A 19,908-nucleotide genomic window follows, 5' to 3' on the forward strand; every position below is an offset into this window, starting at 1 on the left:
AGTGCAGCCGAAAATAGCCAAGTGCGGCCGAAAATAGCTGAGAGCGGCCGAAGATAGCCGGGAATGGCCGAAGATAGCCAGGAACGGCCGAGTGCACCGAAAATACCCCCGAAGCCGCATAGAGCGGCAGAAATTTTTAAAAATTGTGGAGGATCGGCGTATAACATGCACCCCCACTTCCCCCCATGATTTTAGGGGAAAAAAGTGCGTTTTATACGCCGATAAATACGGTACCTAGAAATAGCTCCTGCATAAAATGGCAAATGCAGAAAAGTGCACTGGTCCAAATCATTTGGTGGAGGGGAGATTATGGTGCGGGGTTGTTTTTCAGGGGTTGGGCTTGGCCCCTTAGTTCCAGTGAAGGAAAATCTTAAGGAAGCAGCATAAAAAGACATTTTGGACAATTTCATGTTCCCTACTTTGTGGGGACAGTTTTAGGGATGGCCCTTTCCTGTTCCAACATGACCAGTGCACAAACAAAACCCGTAAAAGACATAGATGAGTGAGTTTGGGGTGGAGGAGTTGACTGGCCTGATGAATTAGAGAGGAGACTGCGAGCCAGGCCTTCTCGTCCACATCAGTGCCTCACCTCACAAATACACTTCTGGAAGAATGGTCAAACAATCCTATAGACACACTCCTAAACCTTGTGGACAGCGTTTCCAGAAGAGTTGAAGCTGTTATAGCTGCAAAGGGTGGGCCAGCTCAATATTAAACCCTACGGATGAAGACTGAGATGTCATTAAAATTCATGTGTGTGTAAAGGCATGTGTCCCAATACTTTTGGTAATATAGGGTATGTGCCTTATTAAAGAGTTAAAGCGGAGTTACGCCAATTTTTTTTATTTAATTTTTTTAAGTCAGGAGCTACAAATACTGCCTCTGCTGACTTTTTAAATACGGACACTTACCTGTCCAGGGCACCCGCGATGTCGGCAGCCGAAGCCGATCTATTCCTCGGCTGTCGGGTGCTGCCGCCACCATCTTCAGTAAGGGGATCAAGAAGTGAAGCCTTGCATTGCACTATCCCACTGGTCCCTGCTGTGTTCTGGGACCCGTGTTCATTCCAGAAGACGGGGGGGGGGGGACAAGAAGTGGCGTAGATACCCATGGGTAGATACCCATGGGTGGCTCGGGTATCTATGCCTGGAAGTGGGAGCAAAACTCCCCCCCCCTCCCTGAAAGGTGCTACCGGAGGAGGAATCAGAAAAGCAGAAGTTCAATTTTTGGGTGGAACTCTGCTTAAAGTCTAAACAGGCAAGGTCGAACGAGATACTGTATGTCAGGGGTGTCAAACTGGCAGGAGGGCTGTTGAGAAACTACAAGTCCCACCATGCCTCTACCTGTGGGAGTCATGCTTGTAACTGTCAGTCTTGCAATGCTTCAAGGGACTTGTAGTTTCTCAACAGCTGAAGGGCTACCAATTTGAGACCCCGCAGTATGTCATTGTATATATTGTATTTGTATATGTATATAATATGTGTATATTTGCAGGCACTTCGGCAGTGCTGCCCAATCGTTTCAATGGGCAGGGTGTTTTGGGGGCGACGTATACACCGCTCCCGCACCGCCCCAAAGATGCTACTTGCAGGACTTTTTTTTCCCAACCTGCAAGCACACCGCCCCAGTGTGAAAGCACTCGGACTTTCACACCGAAGTGGCTTGAGAGGTGCATTTTAGGCACTTTACAGACGCTATTTGTAGTTCCAAAATGCCTGAAACGTGCCCCAGTGTGAAAGGGGTCTAAAGGAGATCTGTTACTTTGCCTATTCAGATTCTAACGAAAGTTCATCCCATTCACTGACACCCAAGTTTGTCATGCTCCCCAACTGCTCAGTTCATCTGTCAAACATCTGTGAGCCCAAGCCTTGTGGAAGTTCTATGTAGGTCAGGTGTTAAGGGTTGAAGGTATATGAATAAATCCATAAATTTATTGAAAAGTTATAAACCACTAACCTTTAACCTATTGCCAGTCCCTATATTATTTCTTCTTGGCGTTCTCTTTATAAATAAACTAATATTATTATTTTTTTCTTTTCTTTTTCTTTTTTAAATGCAGTTTGCCATATTATGCCTAACGCATTTCTTAGTGGGCATGTTACCTGGGCAGGTTAATAGACCATGTATCCATGCACCGGTTTGCATACAATTTTTGGGCAGTTTATAGGCAGTTTGCCAAGGCACCCCTGAAGAAACCTCAAGGCACACCAGGGTGCCTGGGCACTCTAGTTGAAAAAGGCTGATATACAGTACTAGAGACTTTAGACATTGCTGGTGCAAAGCAAGCTATTTCATGTCATTCCAAAATAAATGGCATTTATGCTGCTAAACAGGACTACTCATAGGAGACGATGTCAACTGGAAAAGCTACTTAGCAGCTGCTAGTTTATTCTGCCTGTCAAACACAAACCCAAGACTCATGGTAATATTTTCTCCAGTATTGTAAATTGTTTAGGCAAATGCATCTGTTATTTACGCTGTCTATTGCTTTCCATATCTCAGGCTAGCTATGCATTTCTACAGGTAAAACAAACATAAGCATCTGTTTTCTTACTATGTTGATGTTGATTAGGGATGAGCCGAACACCCCCCGGTTCGGTTTGAATCAGAACTTTCGAACGGACCATAAATTCGTATGAACTTTAGAACCCCATTGAAGTCTATGGGACTCGAACGTTCAAAATAAAAAGTGCTAATTTTAATGGCTAATATGCAAGATACTGTCCTAAAAAGGGTTTGGGGACCTGGCTCCTGCCCCAGGGGACATGGGTCAATGCCTAAAATGTTTTTAAAAATGGCCGTTTTGGCGGGAGCACTGATTTTAATGACGATTAAAGTGAAAAAAAAGTGAAATATTCCTTTAAATATGGTGCCTGGGGGGTGTCTATAGTATGCCTGTGAAGTACCACGTGTTTCCCGTGTTTATAACAGTCCCTGCACAAAATGACATTTAACGGAAAAAAAGTAATTTAAAACTGCTTGCGTTTTTAATGTAATATCTGGTTCCGGCAATATGGATGAAAATCATTGAGAAAAATGGCATGGGTAGCCCCCCCCCCCCCCCTGCCCATTACCAGCCCCTTTGGGTCTTGTATGGATATTAAGGGGAACCCCGTACCCATATTAAAAAAAGGAAAGACGTGTGGCCCCCAGGCCCTATATACTCAGAACAGCAGTATACAGGCGGTGCAAACAAGACAGGGACTGTGTAGGTTTGTTGTGTTAAGTAGAATCTGTTTGTAATTTTGAACTGGTACATTTTTAAAGTGTAGCTCCAGTCAAAAAATCTATTTTTAAGCTTTTTGGAAAACATAGGGAAGGGTTATCACCCCTGTATAATTTGTTTTGCCATCCGTCTTTTTTCATCTCACTTCCTGTTGTCTCCTTTCGTTTGCAAGTAGGAGACGTTTGTAAGTTGGATGCTTGAAAGTAGGGGCCTGCCCTATATGCTCTGCAGAAATGGCGGAACAAGGTGTTGGTGTTGCCACAACATTGTAAACCTTCAAAGTGACTCTTGGTGGGCGCTGGAGCGCCCTGCTGTGAACGATTATATCAAGAATTGTAATTACATGCCATTGTTGTACAGTGGTAGAAAAATTGGGCCTTTGGTGGTTGTGGTGCTGGTGCCACAACACTATAAGTCCTCCCAGTTATTCTCGGTGGGCACAGGAACGGGCCCTCCTGTGAAATATTATATCAAGAATTGTAATTACATGCCCCTGCTAAACAGGGGCTGAAAAATTGGGCTTTAGGCACTGGTGCTGGTGCCCCGACACTGCAACCTCTCCAATATACTTTAGTTGTAGTGCTATATAGGTGGATATAATGGTGTATACTGCGGTAAGGGCACGCAGACAACACCCACAATCTCCTACAACTGACTGAAAGCTCTATTACAGAAGAGCAATATAGCTAGCTATATAGGTGGATATAATGGTGTATAATGCGGTCAGGGCACGCAGACAACACCCACAATCTCCTACAACTGACTGAAAGCTCTATTACAGAAGAGCAATATAGCTAGCTATATAGGTGGATATAATGGTGTATACTGCGGTCAGGGCACGCAGACAACACCCACAATCTCCTACAGCTTACTGAAAGCTCTATTACAGAAGAGCAATATAGCTAGCTATATAGGTGGATATAATGGTGTATAATGCGGTCAGGGCACGCAGACAACACCCACAATCTCCTACAGCTGACTGAAAGCTCTATTACAGAAGAGCAATATAGCTAGCTATATAGGTGGATATAATGGTGTATACTGCTATCAGGGCACGCAGACAACACCCACAATCTCCTACAGCTGACTGAAAGCTCTATTACAGAAGAGCAATATAGCTAGCTATATAGGTGGATATAATGGTGTATACTGCGGTCAGGGCACGCAGACAACACCCACAATCTCCTACAGCTGACTGAAAGCTCTATTACAGAAGAGCAATATAGCTAGCTGTATAGGTGGATATAATGGTGTATACTGCGGTCAGGGCACGCAGACAACACCCACAATCTCCTACAACTGACTGAAAGCTCTATTACAGAAGAGCAAGAACGATAAATCGGCGTACGTTCGACTCGAACATCAAGCTCATCCCTAATGTTGATAGAGGACACAGAACACATGCCTAGAAGGTCTCATGTATAGGGTTGAGCGAACCCAAACTGTAAAGTTCGGGTTCTTACAGGACTTTTGGGGTTTTGGTACCCGGACCCAAACAATTTACTGTATGTTCGGTTTCGAGTTTGGTGTTCGACAATGTAAAAAGCTGCAGGGCAGCCAATCAACATTTGTTTAACTTGTGTGCCCTTAGAAGCCATCGCAGCCATGACTACTAATGGCATGGCTGTGATTGGCCAGTGCAGCATGTGACCCAGCCTCTATATAAGCTAGAGGCACATAGCACAGCACGTCACTCTGCTTTAGATAGTAGGGAAAGGTTGCTGCTGCTGCTTTGAGGGAGAGAATTAGATAGGAGTCCTGACTCGGAAAACAAATTACTCAGCGATCTACGTTTATTTAGTTGTGTGGGTGAAGTGCACAACCTTTTTACACTGCCCTGAGCCCAGTGCCAGAGAAAAGATAACTTTTATCCGTTTGTTAATTAGGGTGGCATTGGCAGGCATTTTATGCAAGCTCAGTGCACCAGCATACTGTGAAATACACAGATACACATTTTCCAGAACATTGCTTCCAGTAGTGGCCATCTTGCAGAAGCAAGGGATTCAGGTTCCTTATGCGGACAACAGATGCGGGTGGCTCAACATCCTCCAGGTCCTGGCAAACCCTGATTCAGAGGGAAGGACAATTAATCTCATTATAATAATGACATTTTAGACGTTCAGGAGAATACTGTAGAGTTGCCCACACGAAGGGTGACAGTATTAGGACTTATGTGGAGGCAAATCCTAGCTCTATCCCATCTGTTTGTATCCCATGGTCTCAAATGGTCAAGAAGATTAAGAACATCATAAATTGGCCTTCTAAGGTAATGAAAGATTTTGCTTCCAGGGAAGATTACCCCACATATGAGACTAGTTCCATCGATGGTGGCTAAGGATAGTTAAGCTTATCAACTTTCATAAACTTCCAGATGTAAAAATCATTAAAGTCTTTTCACCTCCGTGACCTCCTAGTTCAAGTCAATGATATAGGCCAGGGGAGGACAAATTGTATAACAGCAGGGGTACAGTATGCTCCAAACAGACGGCTATAGGTAATTTCCTATTGTCATGGCAAGAGGCATCTCCTATTCAGGTTTGCCAACGGTAAAACCTGTCTCATCTCATCGCTCTGTGTTCTAGAGTTTCAGAACTTCCTGTCAGATATGGTAAAATACAAAGCCTTGGATGTCAAGGGTGGCGAATAAGAAGAATGTTCGCCTTAAAAGGGTGCTCAGGGGGGCGCATGCGCGAAGCTCACCATGACGGACGCATCCCGTTAGAGCTCCGCTCTCACCGCCGCTATCCCGAGCAATAGCACTGCATACCCAGTCGGTAATCGCCTCGATTCTTGAGGACCCACGTAGCGGATCGCCCTGTGCTTCTCCCGGAATGGTTCTGACCGGCCACCGGGGCAAAAATAAGCCGATACCAATCAAAGAAGCACTGGCGCGTGCTTCCTCCAAGATGGCGGCGAAGGCCTCAGCGGCGGCCCAGCTCACTGCCAACCCGCAGCACCAGGAGAGCAGCGATGAGGAGGACATCTCTACAGAATACACGAGCATACCGCAACCTACCCCACAGACAGGTATGTCTCAAGCAGACTTTCTGAAACACATGGAGACCATGCTCCACAAGGCCCTCAAAGCCACATCCGACCAAATAACAGACAGACTAACCCGCGAGATCTGTGACCTAGGCCAGCGCACAGCAGACCTCGAGACGAGGGCGGACGACACGGAACTCACCATACAAGAACTGGTCCGTGACCAAGCTAGCCTCCGAGATGACAACGCAGTCCTCCTATCTCGTTTAGAGGACGCAGAAAACCGCTCACGAAGATCAAATCTTCGTCTTCGTGGCATCCCCGAGACAGTGGATGACCTGCAGTCTTTTACGACCGCTCTTTTTCAGGAACTGTCCCCGTCGATTCCGATCGAACGTCTTGAATTCGATCGGATTCATAGGGCACTAACGCGTCGTCAACCCGAAGGCCCTCCCCGAGATATAATAGTGAAACTTCACTACTTCCGAACGAAGGAGCAACTGATTTCGGCCGCACGAAACAAGCAAGACCTGCTATTCCAAGGCCACACATATCAACTCTTCACTGATCTTGCACCCTCGACGATTGCGAAGAGACGTGCCATGAAACCGCAGCTCCAAATATTGATGCAACATCAGATAAAATATGCTTGGCGCTTCCCTTTTGCGCTCCACTTCTCCTTCCAAGGTCAACAACATACTTGCTCGTCATCCGAGCAGTGGCGGCCCGCCCATAGGGGGTGCCCGGGCGCCGCCCCCCCTCTCCCTAGGTGTAAAAAAAAAAAAAAGTAAAAAAAAAAAAAAAAAAAAAAAAGTTAGACCGGGATTCCCCTTGGAATCCATACCAGACCTAAGGGCCTGGTATGCTCTGGGAGGGGGAACCCACGTCAATTTTTTTCCCGATTACATAAGGGGCGTGTTTTATGAGAAGTGGGAGGGGCCAAAATGGTGGGCGGGGTCATGATGGGCGGGGTCTGGCGCCCCCCCATCCAAAAACTTCACCAGCCGCCACTGCCCCACCCCCTTTCCTGGCCGGCCGGGCAGCGTGCTCGGATAAGGGTCTGGTGTGGATCTGGGGGGGACCCCCACGCCGTTTTTTCGGCGTAGGGGGTTCCCCTTGGAATCTATACCAGACCTAAGGGCCTGGTATGCTCTGGGAGGGGGAACCCACGTCAATTTTTTTTTCAGAAATTTGGCGTGGAGTTCCCCCTTCAGAGCTCATTCTCTGATTGGCCACGGCAAAAGTCGCCTGGCCTGGGGAAACCTTTCTGGCTGTGAAAGCTTTTTGCATTCATTCAGCTAAATGCACGAACATTCTCCACAAAGTCGAGGCTAGAAAGCCTTTATGCGGTGACTCACCTCTCACTGTCTGGCAGCTCCGCCAGACCGGGCCACCGCCTCTAAAAGAGCTATAAGAAGGTGCGGTGGCCCGGCAGAAGAACCGAAGAGGGGGACAAGACCCCCGAAGTCGGGAGAAGAGGCCGGCGGCGGGGAGGAAGAAAGCCGGACTCCTCCGCTAGCAAAAGAGCTACAAGAAGATAGCGGAGGAGTCCGGCGAGAAGACCCCCGAAGACGGAAGACCCCCGGAGCTGTGCAATAAAATATTTTAACCCTGTGTTGTGTTTTTTTTTTGTACTTTTTTTCACAGGTGAATGGGTAGGGGTACATTGTACCCCATACTCATTCACATAGGGTGGGGGGCCGGTATCCGGGGCCCCCTTATTAAAGGGGGCTCCCGGATTCCGATAAGCCCCCCGCCCGCAGACCCCGACAACCAACGGCCAGGGTTGTCGGGAAGAGGCCCTTGTCCTCATCAACATGGGGACAAGGTGCTTTGGGGTGGGGGGGCCGCACGCCCCCCCCTCCCCCAAGGCACCCCCCCATGTTGAGGGCACGCGGCCTGGTACGGCTCAGGAGGGGGGGGGGCGCCCGCTCGTCCCCACCCCCTTTCCTGGCCAGCCGGGTAGCGTGCTCGGATAAGGGTCTGGTGTGGATCTGGGGGGGACCCCCACGCCGTTTTTTCGGCGTAGGGGGTTCCCCTTGGAATCTATACCAGACCTAAGGGCCTGGTATGCTCTGGGAGGGGGAACCCACGTCAAATTTTTTTTCCGAAATTTGGCGTGGAGTTCCCCCTTCAGAGCTCATTCTCTGATTGGCCACGGCAAAAGTCGCCTGGCCTGGGGAAACCTTTCTGGCTGTGAAAGCTTTTTGCATTCATTCAGCTAAATGCACGAACATTCTCCACAAAGTCGAGGCTAGAAAGCCTTTATGCGGTGACTCACCTCTCACTGTCTGGCAGCTCCGCTCGGGCTAAGGAACGGAGCTGCCTACGTCACTTCCGGGTTTCGTGAAGCAGCCGAAAGCCGGAAGTGACTGCCTAAGAATGACAATGCTCCCGCCCGTAGAATCACAGTGATTTTACGGGCGGAAGCTAGTCGGCGTTCTGCAGTGCGCCGCAAGGCGGGTTTTTAACCCGCAAATGAAGCGCCATGGATGCAATCTTGTGATTGCATCGACGTGGCGCTTCTCATAGTGCACTGTGACCGGCGCCACAGTACACTATGTTAAATGACATTTTTTTTTTTTTTTTTTTTAAATGTCTTAAAGGGCCCGTTTTTTTTTTTTTAGTTTTTTTTTACTTTTTTTTTTTTTACACCTAGGGAGAGGGGGGGCGGCGCCCGGGCGCCCCCTATGGGCGGACCGCCACTGGGGTGGGGACGAGCGGGCGCCCCCCCCCTCCTGAGCCATACCAGGCCGCGTGCCCTCAACATGGGGGGGTGCCTTGGGGGAGGGGGGGCGTGCGGCCCCCCCACCCCAAAGCACCTTGTCCCCATGTTGATGAGGACAAGGGCCTCTTCCCGACAACCCTGGCCGTTGGTTGTCGGGGTCTGCGGGCGGGGGGCTTATCGGAATCCGGGAGCCCCCTTTAATAAGGGGGCCCCGGATACCGGCCCCCCACCCTATGTGAATGAGTATGGGGTACAATGTACCCCTACCCATTCACCTGTGAAAAAAAGTACAAAAAAAAAAACACAACACAGGGTTAAAATATTTTATTGCACAGCTCCGGGGGTCTTCCGTCTTCGGGGGTCTTCTCGCCGGACTCCTCCGCTATCTTCTTGTAGCTCTTTTGCTAGCGGAGGAGTCCGGCTTTCTTCCTCCCCGCCGCCGGCCTCTTCTCCCGACTTCGGGGGTCTTGTCCCCCTCTTCGGTTCTTCTGCCGGGCCACCGCGCCTTCTTATAGCTCTTTTAGAGGCGGTGGCCCGGTCTTCTGCTGCCGCCGCCGCCGCCCGTTCTTCTTCTTCTTCTTCTTCTCCTTCTTCTTCTCCAGGAGATGTTGCCTCGACGATCTCCCTGGCCGGAATGCCAGGGACGCGCTGCGCTGCTACTTATATAGGGACAATGGGGCGGTGTCACATGGGTTGATGTCACATGGGTTGGTCACATGGGTTGATGTCACAGTCGCCATGTGACATCAACCCATGTGACCAACCCATGTGACATCAACCCATGTGACACCGCCCCATTGTTCTTCTATAAAAGTGGCAGCGCAGCGCGTCCCTGGCATTCCGGCCAGGGAGATCGTCGAGGCAACATCTCCTGGAGAAGAAGGAGAGGAAGAAGAAGAAGAAGAAGAACGGGCGGCGGCGGCGGCGGCGGCGGCGGCGGCAGCGGCGGCAGCAGAAGACCGGGCCACCGCCTCTAAAAGAGCTATAAGAAGGCGCGGTGGCCCGGCAGAAGAACCGAAGAGGGGGACAAGACCCCCGAAGTCGGGAGAAGAGGCCGGCGGCGGGGAGGAAGAAAGCCGGACTCCTCCGCTAGCAAAAGAGCTACAAGAAGATAGCGGAGGAGTCCGGCGAGAAGACCCCCGAAGACGGAAGACCCCCGGAGCTGTGCAATAAAATATTTTAACCCTGTGTTGTGTTTTTTTTTGTACTTTTTTTCACAGGTGAATGGGTAGGGGTACATTGTACCCCATACTCATTCACATAGGGTGGGGGGCCGGTATCCGGGGCCCCCTTATTAAAGGGGGCTCCCGGATTCCGATAAGTCCCCCGCCCGCAGACCCCGACAACCAACGGCCAGGGTTGTCGGGAAGAGGCCCTTGTCCTCATCAACATGGGGACAAGGTGCTTTGGGGTGGGGGGCCGCACGCCCCCCCCTCCCCCAAGGCACCCCCCCATGTTGAGGGCACGCGGCCTGGTACGGCTCAGGAGGGGGGGGGGCGCCCACTCGTCCCCACCCCCTTTCCTGGCCGGCCGGGTAGCGTGCTCGGATAAGGGTCTGGTGTGGATCTGGGGGGGACCCCCACGCCGTTTTTTCGGCGTAGGGGGTTCCCCTTGGAATCCATACCAGACCTAAGGGCCTGGTATGCTCTGGGAGGGGGAACCCACGTCAATTTTTTTTCCCGATTACATAAGGGGCGTGTTTTATGAGAAGTGGGAGGGGCCAAAATGGTGGGCGGGGTCATGATGGGCGGGGTCTGGCGCCCCCCCATCCAAAAACTTCACCAGCCGCCACTGCATCCGAGGCCTTACAGAACCTATTGGAATCTCTCCACCTCGTGACACCTGAACCTCAAGATACATCTCTCCCCCGCACTCCAGCTCGTCCTGCTCCCTACTCCTACGCAGCTACACCAAGACGGAATCGTCAAGCTACCCCAAGCTCCTCTTCTGCTAAGCGGGACACTCCGAAACGTTCCTCCAGCGTAGGCTTCCCTAGCCCGAAGGTTTTTATCCCCCGCTGAGAAACACCCTTACCAGCTTTTTTGTCCAACTTTTTGCTTAGGCGTCCTCTCTTTTTTGAGCCGTCAGTTCCTGGGACTTGCAAACCCTGATATTCTTACGGTATTCTATTTATCTCTTTTTCCTTTTTTTTTTTTTTTTCCCTTTTTTTTATTGTTTGTTTTAGTATGGACATCTCTACCATTCATATGACTCTTATAATAGCTTTTCCAAAACTATATCGTAAAGCAAATTATATACCCCCCTCCCCCCTGCACAACCTTTTCCTGCTCTCTCCTTTTCTTTTCCTCTGCTTTACCTCTCCCCTCCCTTTCTTCCTCTTTGGCTGGTCGACCCGCTCGGGCCCTGACGGGTCCCTCGAACATACTCCTTCCCTCACGCGATGGCCCCCCTAAACATCTTCTCCTTAAATGTTAAAGGACTCAACTCACCACAAAAACGGGTCAAGGCATTTCGCACTTTTCTTACCTTGAAGGCCGGCGTAGTGGCCCTTCAGGAAACCCATTTCTCAACGCACGCTACCCCCAAATTCTTTCACTCTAAATATCCCCAAGTCTTTACGGCCTCTGCAGACACAAAACACAGAGGGGTCCTTCTTGCCTTTCATCACACCCTCCTATTCACCCCCAGAACCGAAATTAAAGACCCTGAGGGTCGATACCTTATACTCACAGGTCTACTTCAGGACACGGCTGTTACAATAGTTTCCTACTACGCTCCTAACACGAATCCCAACCCATTCTTCTCCCACCTTCTCCAGGTCATCCAAACTCACCAAGTAGGAGCCCTATTCATGTGCGGTGATTCCAATCAAGTTCTTTACCCTCACGTGGATAGGTCACCCTACTCCCCGGAGCAACTTGCTCCTTCCATGAAACTCCGTAAACAATTCCAAAAGGCGGCACTGGTAGACACCTGGAGAGAATGTAACCCCCTTAAGAAAAACTATACCTTCTATTCTAATCCCCATAAGTCTTTCTCTAGAATAGACCATATCTTTATACCCGTAACTTCTGCTCCCACTCTCCTCCACTCACGCATTTACCCCATCACTTGGTCAGACCACTGCGCTACAATCACGGCTGTTTCCTCCATTATCCCTCCTCCCGTTAGCAGAGAATGGAGCATGAACGAAACTCTCCTTTCCAATCCATCATATTGTTTAGATATCCAAGTAGCCCTCACGGAATACCTCACCCATAACACCACCCCAGGTATCTCCCCCACTCTCCTCTGGGAAGCTCACAAACCGGTTATTAGGGGCACGTGTATCTCTGTCGCCTCACATCTCCAGAAGATCAGGCAAGAGCGATCCTGCCAATTAGAGGCCACCCTCCACCGACACTATCTCTCTTTCCAATCTGACCCTACAATTTCTAATAGGTTGGCGTTTGAGAAATCAAAACTAGAGCTAGACCTACTTTTAACTGAAGAGGCTGACAAACAGATCCGTAGATCCTTTCACACAGCCTACATCAAAGCCAACAAATCTGATACCTTTTTAGCGATGCGTTTAAGGAACCCCGAGAAATCATATAAACCCATCAGACTTCGACTACCACAGAGAGGTCCCACTAGTAACCCTGCTAGAATTCTTACTGAGTTCAGCACTCAATTGTCAAAGCTATACACAGCCAAAACATCCTTCTCTACCTCCCAAGCTGATGCCCTGTTTCATCCTCTACAACTACCCCAGCTATCCCCTACAAATCTCGACATAGTGGAAGCCCCCATTACTTTGACTGAGGTACTGGCGGCCATCAAATCTCTCAAACCTCATAAGCGTCCTGGACCCGACGGCCTTCCTGCAGCCTACTACAAAAAATTCTCCGACACATTAGCCCCAATTCTTACAAATTCCTTTAATTCTATCCTTCAGGGTCAGTCTCTGGGCAGGGACTCATTGACAGCTATCATTACCATGATCCCCAAACCCAATTCCGACCACTCAATTTGGTCCAACTTTAGGCCCATCTCTTTGCTCAACGTGGACGTCAAGATCCTTGCCAAGGTCTTGGCTCTACGCCTGAACCCGCTTATAGGTAGATTGATACATAAAGACCAAGTGGGATTCATCCCCCAGAGGCAAGCTAGTGACAATATTCGTCGTGTGATTCTCATCCAGCATATAGCAAAAGCGAGAAACATCCCAATGCATTTGCTTTCGCTTGACATACGCAAAGCATTCGACACAGTATCCTGGCAATACCTTCACTATATTTTACAACTTTGGGGTTTCGGCCCCCATTTTCTAAGTTGGATAAACGCTTTGTATGCCTATCCCCAAGCCTACGTTAGATATGCTGGCTCACGCTCATCGCCCTTTCCCATTCAAAGGGGGACGAGACAGGGATGCCCCCTCTCCCCCATCCTATTCGCGTTAGCAATAGAACCTCTGGCGGCTCTGATTAGAGCACATCCCGACATACGTGGTCTCGAGATAGCCTCAACATCACATAAGTTATGCTTGTTTGCCCACGACGCTCTACTTTTCGTCACAACCCCCCACATTACTTTACCAAACCTCTGTAAACTTTTAGATAGCTTTGCTGCTATATCAGGCCTAGAAGTCAATCAAACTAAGTCCAAGGCCCTCAATGTGTCCCTGCCAACAGCTGACCTTAAACGGCTACAAAGTAATTTCCCTTTCTTATGGTCCTCATCATCCATCCCTTACCTAGGCATCCAATTGACGAACGACCCGTCCTCCCTCTACCGTACAAATTACCTTCCCTTACTCAAGAGATTTACGAATATCATGGCTTCATGGCAGCCGCTTTGTGTCTCGTGGCTGGGTAGAATTACAGCGGTCAAGATGTCTCTTCTACCTAAATTACTCTACCTCTATAGAGTTCTCCCTATCACGGTTCCCCCATACTTTCATCGCATCATACAAAATAAAACACTTAAATATATTTGGGAACCGACCAGACCGAGAATTGCTAGATCTGTTCTCTTCCGCCACAAGACACAGGGTGGCCTAGGGGTGCCCAATTTTTTACTGTATTATAGAGCTGCTCAGGTGGCTCAACTAGCTCTTTACCACGCTAAGTCGGAAATCCCCCTGTGGGTTAGCCTTGAAGCTGTAGATGTCCACCCCATTGCCATTTCTAACCTACTCTGGTTGCCCCATTCCAAGAGGGGCTCTCTTACAAACCCAGTTACTACGCATTCCCTGAAAACTTGGGACGCCTCTCGCAAATCCTCCGCACTCATATCCTCGCACACCCCACTATTATCTATTTTTGGTAACCCGCTCTTCCCCCCGGCTCTCACTGAACCAGGCCTCTTTACAACCTGGTTCGGAGCAGGCATAACCAGAGTCCTAGACCTCTTGAGGGGCGGAGTGCCAAAAACATTCCACGAACTCCATGAACAGTATCACCTCCCCCGTGCGGAATACTTCCGTTACCTTCAGGTATTACATTTCCTACAATCCCTTCCTAAGCCCAGTCCGACCCAACACCACATATCATTCTTTGAAAAAATATGCGACTCAGACCCACATGCCCCAGGTATCATATCGCAACTATATGCTCACCTTAATCTCCCCCCCCATCCCTCCCACCATACGCAACAAGATGGTCGACTGATCTGTCTAAAGACCTAGACGCTGACACCTGGGGCGAGATTTGGACTAATACCAAGAACGCATCTCAAAATGTTGTCGCCTCTGAGGCCAATTTTAAAGTATTAATGCGTTGGTACCTAGTTCCAGCTAGAATTGCCAAATACGTTCCAGGATACTCGGCATTATGTTTTAGGGGCTGTAACACTGTTGGCACCCACCTGCACATTTGGTGGACGTGTCCGGTAGCCCAGCAATTCTGGGTAGCGGTGTTCCACATGGCATCCACTTTATTTCAACTCACTTTACAGCCAGACCCTGTCTTCGCTCTACTTAATAAATCACCCGAATGTTGCACTCGCAATCAACTGAAACTTTTTCTCCAGCTTACCACTGCAGCGAAACAAACCATAGCGCACGCCTGGAAATCCCCAACTTTACCCCTGTCTGCCGTTAAAAATAGGGTAACACAGGCCATGATTCACAGTAGGACTGAAGCCAAACTCTTAGACCGTCTCCCCAAGCACAATAAAATCTGGCAACCATGGGCCGATCACTTTTTGCCTGTTGATGTCCATTTAGATACATCAGACTACTGATATAGCATGTTCAATACTACCCGAACCTTTGTTCTTTATGGACCCCTGTGCCCGGGCGCGCCGGCCAGCCCTACCCCTCCTGCCTCACTCCACTTCCCCATCCCTGTTCCTCCTAGTCTCTCTTTCACACCTCTTTCCTTCCTTCCCCGACCCCTATTATGTTCCCCTCACTGAAAATTGTCTATCACGCAAGCTGACGATCCCTATCCGGGATTGACCCACAAACTTAGGAAGGTTCATTACCTCGTCCTTAAGTGTCTATTACCTTATATTCTTCCAGTTTACACATTTGTTGTGCATCTTTGAATGTATCATTTCATGCCCACTCTGCTTTACTGCTCGGGTCTTGACACCCGTTGTATATACAAAGTACTTGATACACTGTCACAAAATGTTCTGTAATCCTGCACACCAACTATTGATCCACGCTGTGTAACTGTTATGATGCATGTTAATAAAATATGTTTCAAGAAAAGGGTGCTCAGAATGCCACTCTTAGAGACAGCTAAAAATATATTTTGTGTCATGCTGCTGGTTTTACGAAGTGATGCTGAACCTTGAACTCTGTAGCAACCTCTGGAGGAACCCCAGGGGTCCACGGAACCCTGGTTGAGAATGGATGCCCTATACCAACAAGCAGTTCAATGAATCTCAACCTGGCAGTACTGAGAAGAACTCAATGGTCGGGAATGGAAGTCATTCCTGCAAGAGGAGCTTCCAAGAAGTGGAAGCAGTGGATCTACTAACATCCATCTGGGTCAGCAGGTTAGCTGACAATGATCTGGTGGCCTTACTGGCCATGGTGTCCTCAAAGTACAGTCTTTGGCCTAAGTTCCTCCTATTTTAGTCTTCCTGAAATCTCAGACCTTGCACAGCAGAGCCAAGTGTATCCAAATTCAGCCACGTTACATCTAGCAAATGGGAGACCAAGTTAGAAAGGCTCACTGCGGGATCTCACCTTCATTGTTTGAAAGCTGGTGGAAGCCGGGGGAACCGGCGGCAAACTCCAGGTATACTAGAACATGGAAAATCTTGCAGAATTTCAGGATGAATCTTTTGCTCCCGACTGCAACTAAAGTCATTCTTCTGAACAAGACTACCTGAGTTCAGTGACACCAAAGTAGTATTTCTTAACAATATGATGTCTGAGAATGCTTTCAGAGATCCAAGCATCAAGCAGTAAACTACCTTATTGCTACCATAATCAAGCAAAATGGCTGTGGTTTCTTCTTCACCAGCACCAGACGAAGGTCTGCATCTTTGCTTCTGGGTCAAGACATCACCCTTCCGACATGTCAAAACTAAAATGTCCAGCGTCACCACAAGCTGGAGTAATGGACTCTATGTGGAAGAAATACATGGAAGTGGTCCTTCTCTAGAAGGTCAGACAGTGGCCTCTTCAGGCCGGCAGTATCAAAAGAAGACTTACACTGTCTAAGACAATAGCATTATCTTGGGTCAGAGTAGCCTAAAGGGCTTATAGAAGGAGGATAAATTCATCAATCTAGTGCAGAGCTCACTTTATCAGATGGATGTGCTCATGGGCAAAATTCAGAGGTCCAGAATTTTATAGGATACCAACCAGGTTCATATGCTACAAACCATTTTTTGCCTATTGCAAAATCAATCAGGCAACATTGGAAGCAAGGGAATCGACTTCAGTTCTAATCTGTTGATATGTTGATTCAAATGTTTCTGCATGGCCCTCCCTTATAGGTTTTGTGGGCATGCTACATCCCTTTCGTGTATGCTGTCATGCTTTGTGTCAGGAAAACGGAAAGTGTTATACTTACCTGATGGTAATTTTCTTTTCTTGATGCAAATCATGACAGCATACAGGTCCCCCCCTTGTGCGTTTCGCATTTGAGTATAGTTACGAGAATATCGCCTAGGAGGAGGCGACTTATTTAAATATAGTATAACTAGTCCTGTATGGGACGGGAGGCGGAGCCTATCCCATTCGTGTATGCTGTCATTCTTTGCATCAGGACAGGAAAATTACCGTCAGGTATGCATAAAATGTTCTGTTATTTTGCTGTGTTTCCTGCATATCTGTACGTTTGAGATACACACTTTAGATACTGTTCTTCTATTCTGCTATTCCCCAAAAATTTATTTAGGGCAAAAAAAATTTTTAGTGCGTTTTCTGCATATCTGTACATGTGAGATACACTGTTTAGATACTGTTGCACTATTCTGCTATTCTAAAAACACCCATTTAGGTAAAAACAAATATTTTGCAGTGTTTCCTGCATATCTGTACGTGTGAGATACACACTTTAGATACTGTTCTTCTATTCTGCTATTCAAAAAACACCCATTTAGTGCAAGATCCTAAATTTGAGAAATCTGAGGAGAACGTCAAATAAGGGACGGGGCCCTGGTTGTGGTGCTGCTCGTGGAGCTCCTGTTGCAGGGAGAGGACGTGGTTGATCTGTGCCAGCTACACGCACAAGTGAAACACCTTCCTTAGGTGCGAGTAGGCCTCAGAGCCTGCAGCAGTATTTGGCTCTACGGATGTTGAGGCCAGGACAAGTACAGGCGATAGTAGATTGGGTTGCTAACAGTGCCTCCAGTTCCTTCACATTGTCTCTCACTCAGTCTCCTGCTGAAAGATCAGAGTTGGCACCTGCAGCCGATGCCCATGAGTCTATCACCTCACCCCCTTGCAAATCAGCCAAGCAGTCTGAGCCCCAAATCATTCAGCAGTCTCTTCTGCTTTTGATTACTCTGTTAAAGTGGTTTCCCAGGACCATCCACCTAGCCCTGCCCCAGAAGTGGAAGAGATTGTGTGCACCGATGTCCAACCACTTATGTTTGAAGATGGTTACATGGGAGGACCATCGCAGCACGTCTCAGATGACGATGAAACACAGGTGCCAACTGTTGCTGCTTTCGCAATTGTGCAGACCGACAAGGAGGGCAGGGGGGAAGACTGGGTGGAAGATGATGTGGAGGACGATGAGGTCCTCGACCCCACATGGAATCAATGTCATGCAGGTGACCTGTGTAGATCGGAGGAAGAGGCGGTGATCGCACAGAGCCACCAGCACAGCAGAAGAGGGAGCAAGGTGCAAAAGCGGAGCGTCCGTCCCCTAGACAGTATGCCTTCTACTGCCCAATGCAGCAAGGGACAGAGCACACCAAAGCCAGGTCCAAGGAGTTCCCTAGCGTGGCAGTTCGTCAGACAATGTGCTGATGACAAGACACGAGTGGTTTGCATGCTGTGCAATCAGAGCCTGAAGGGAGGCATAAACGTTCTCAACCTGAGCACAACCTGCATGACCAGGCATCTAAGTGCAAAGCACGAGCTGCAGTGAAGTAGACACCTCAAAAACCAAGGTCCTCCTGCTTGCTCTTCTGCTGCAGTCTCGGCCTCTTCATCCACCTCTGTAATGACAGTGGCACCTGCCACCCCGCAAACAGAGGATCTACCAGCAACACTACCACCTGGGTCACCAACCATCTCCACAATGTCCCACGGAAGCGTTCAGCTCTCTATCTCCCAAACACTGGAACGGAAGAGGAAGTACCCCCCTACCCACCCGCGATCCCTGGCCCTGAATGCCAGCATTTCAAAATTCCTGGCCTTTGAAATGCTGTCATTCCGTCTGGTGGAGACGCAGAGTTTTAAAAGCCTGATGGCATTGGCTGTCCCACAGTACATCGTGCCCAGCCACCACTACTTTTCCAGACGAGCCATCCCTTCCCTGCACAACCAAGTAGGGGACAAAATCAGGTGTGCACTGCGCAACGCCATCTGTGGCAAGGTCCACCTAACTATGGATACATGGACCAGTAAGCACGGTCAGGGACGTTATATCTCCCTAACAGCACACTGGGTAATTGCAGTGGCGGCTGGGCCTGAAGCGGATAGCAGTTTGGCGCATGTCCTTCCACCATAGAGGCTTGCAGGGCGCTTCAGTTTGCCTCCTGTTGCTAACTCCTCCTACTCCGCTTTCTCATCCTCTACCGCCTCCTCATCCAGTCAGCGTAACACCTTCACCACCAACTTCAGCACAGCCAGGGGTAAACGACAGCAGGCAGTTTTAAAATTTTCCCGTTTGGGGGAAAAACCCCACACTGCGCAAGAGTTGTGGAGGGACATGGAACAACAGAACGATGATTGTTTGGGGGCAGTGAGCCTCAAGCCCGGCCTGGTGGTGTGCGATAATGGGTGAAATCTCGCAGCAGCTCTGGGCCTAGCCGGTTTGATGCACATCCTTTGCCTGGCGCATGTGCTGAATTTGGTAGTACAGAGGTTCCTTAAAAATTACCCCCATATGCCAGAGCTGCTGCAGAAAGTGTGGGCTGTCTGTGCGCACTTTCGGTGCTCTCACCCTGCTGTTGCTCGCCAGTCAGCGCTGCAGCGTAACTTCAGTCTTCCTGCTCATCGCCTCATATGTGGCGTGCCGACAAAGTGTAACTCCACCTTGCACATGCTGGCCAGACTGTGCGAGCAGCAGCAGGCGATAGGGGAGTTTCAGCTGCAGCATGCTTGCATGAGTCGCTCTGTGTAACAGCACCACTTCACCACCAATAACTGGGCCTCCATGCGAGACCTGTGTGCCTTGTTGCGCTGTTTCGAGTACTCCACCAACATGCCCAGTTCCAATGATGCCATTCTCAGCATTACTATCCCAGTTCTATGCCTCCTTTAAAAACATGCTTTGGGCGATGATGGAAGAGGATGTAGCACAGGATGAGGAGGAGGAAGAGGGATAATTTCCAAGGCTTTCAGGGTTTCAGGGCAGTCATTCACAAGTGGCTCTGAGGGTGGGTT

The sequence above is a fragment of the Lithobates pipiens genome, unplaced genomic scaffold (assembly GCF_037356315.1).
Source record: "Lithobates pipiens isolate NorthernLeopardFrog02 unplaced genomic scaffold, aLitPip1_a1.2 Scaffold_3, whole genome shotgun sequence".
NCBI classification, from domain to species: Eukaryota; Metazoa; Chordata; class Amphibia; order Anura; family Ranidae; genus Lithobates; species Lithobates pipiens.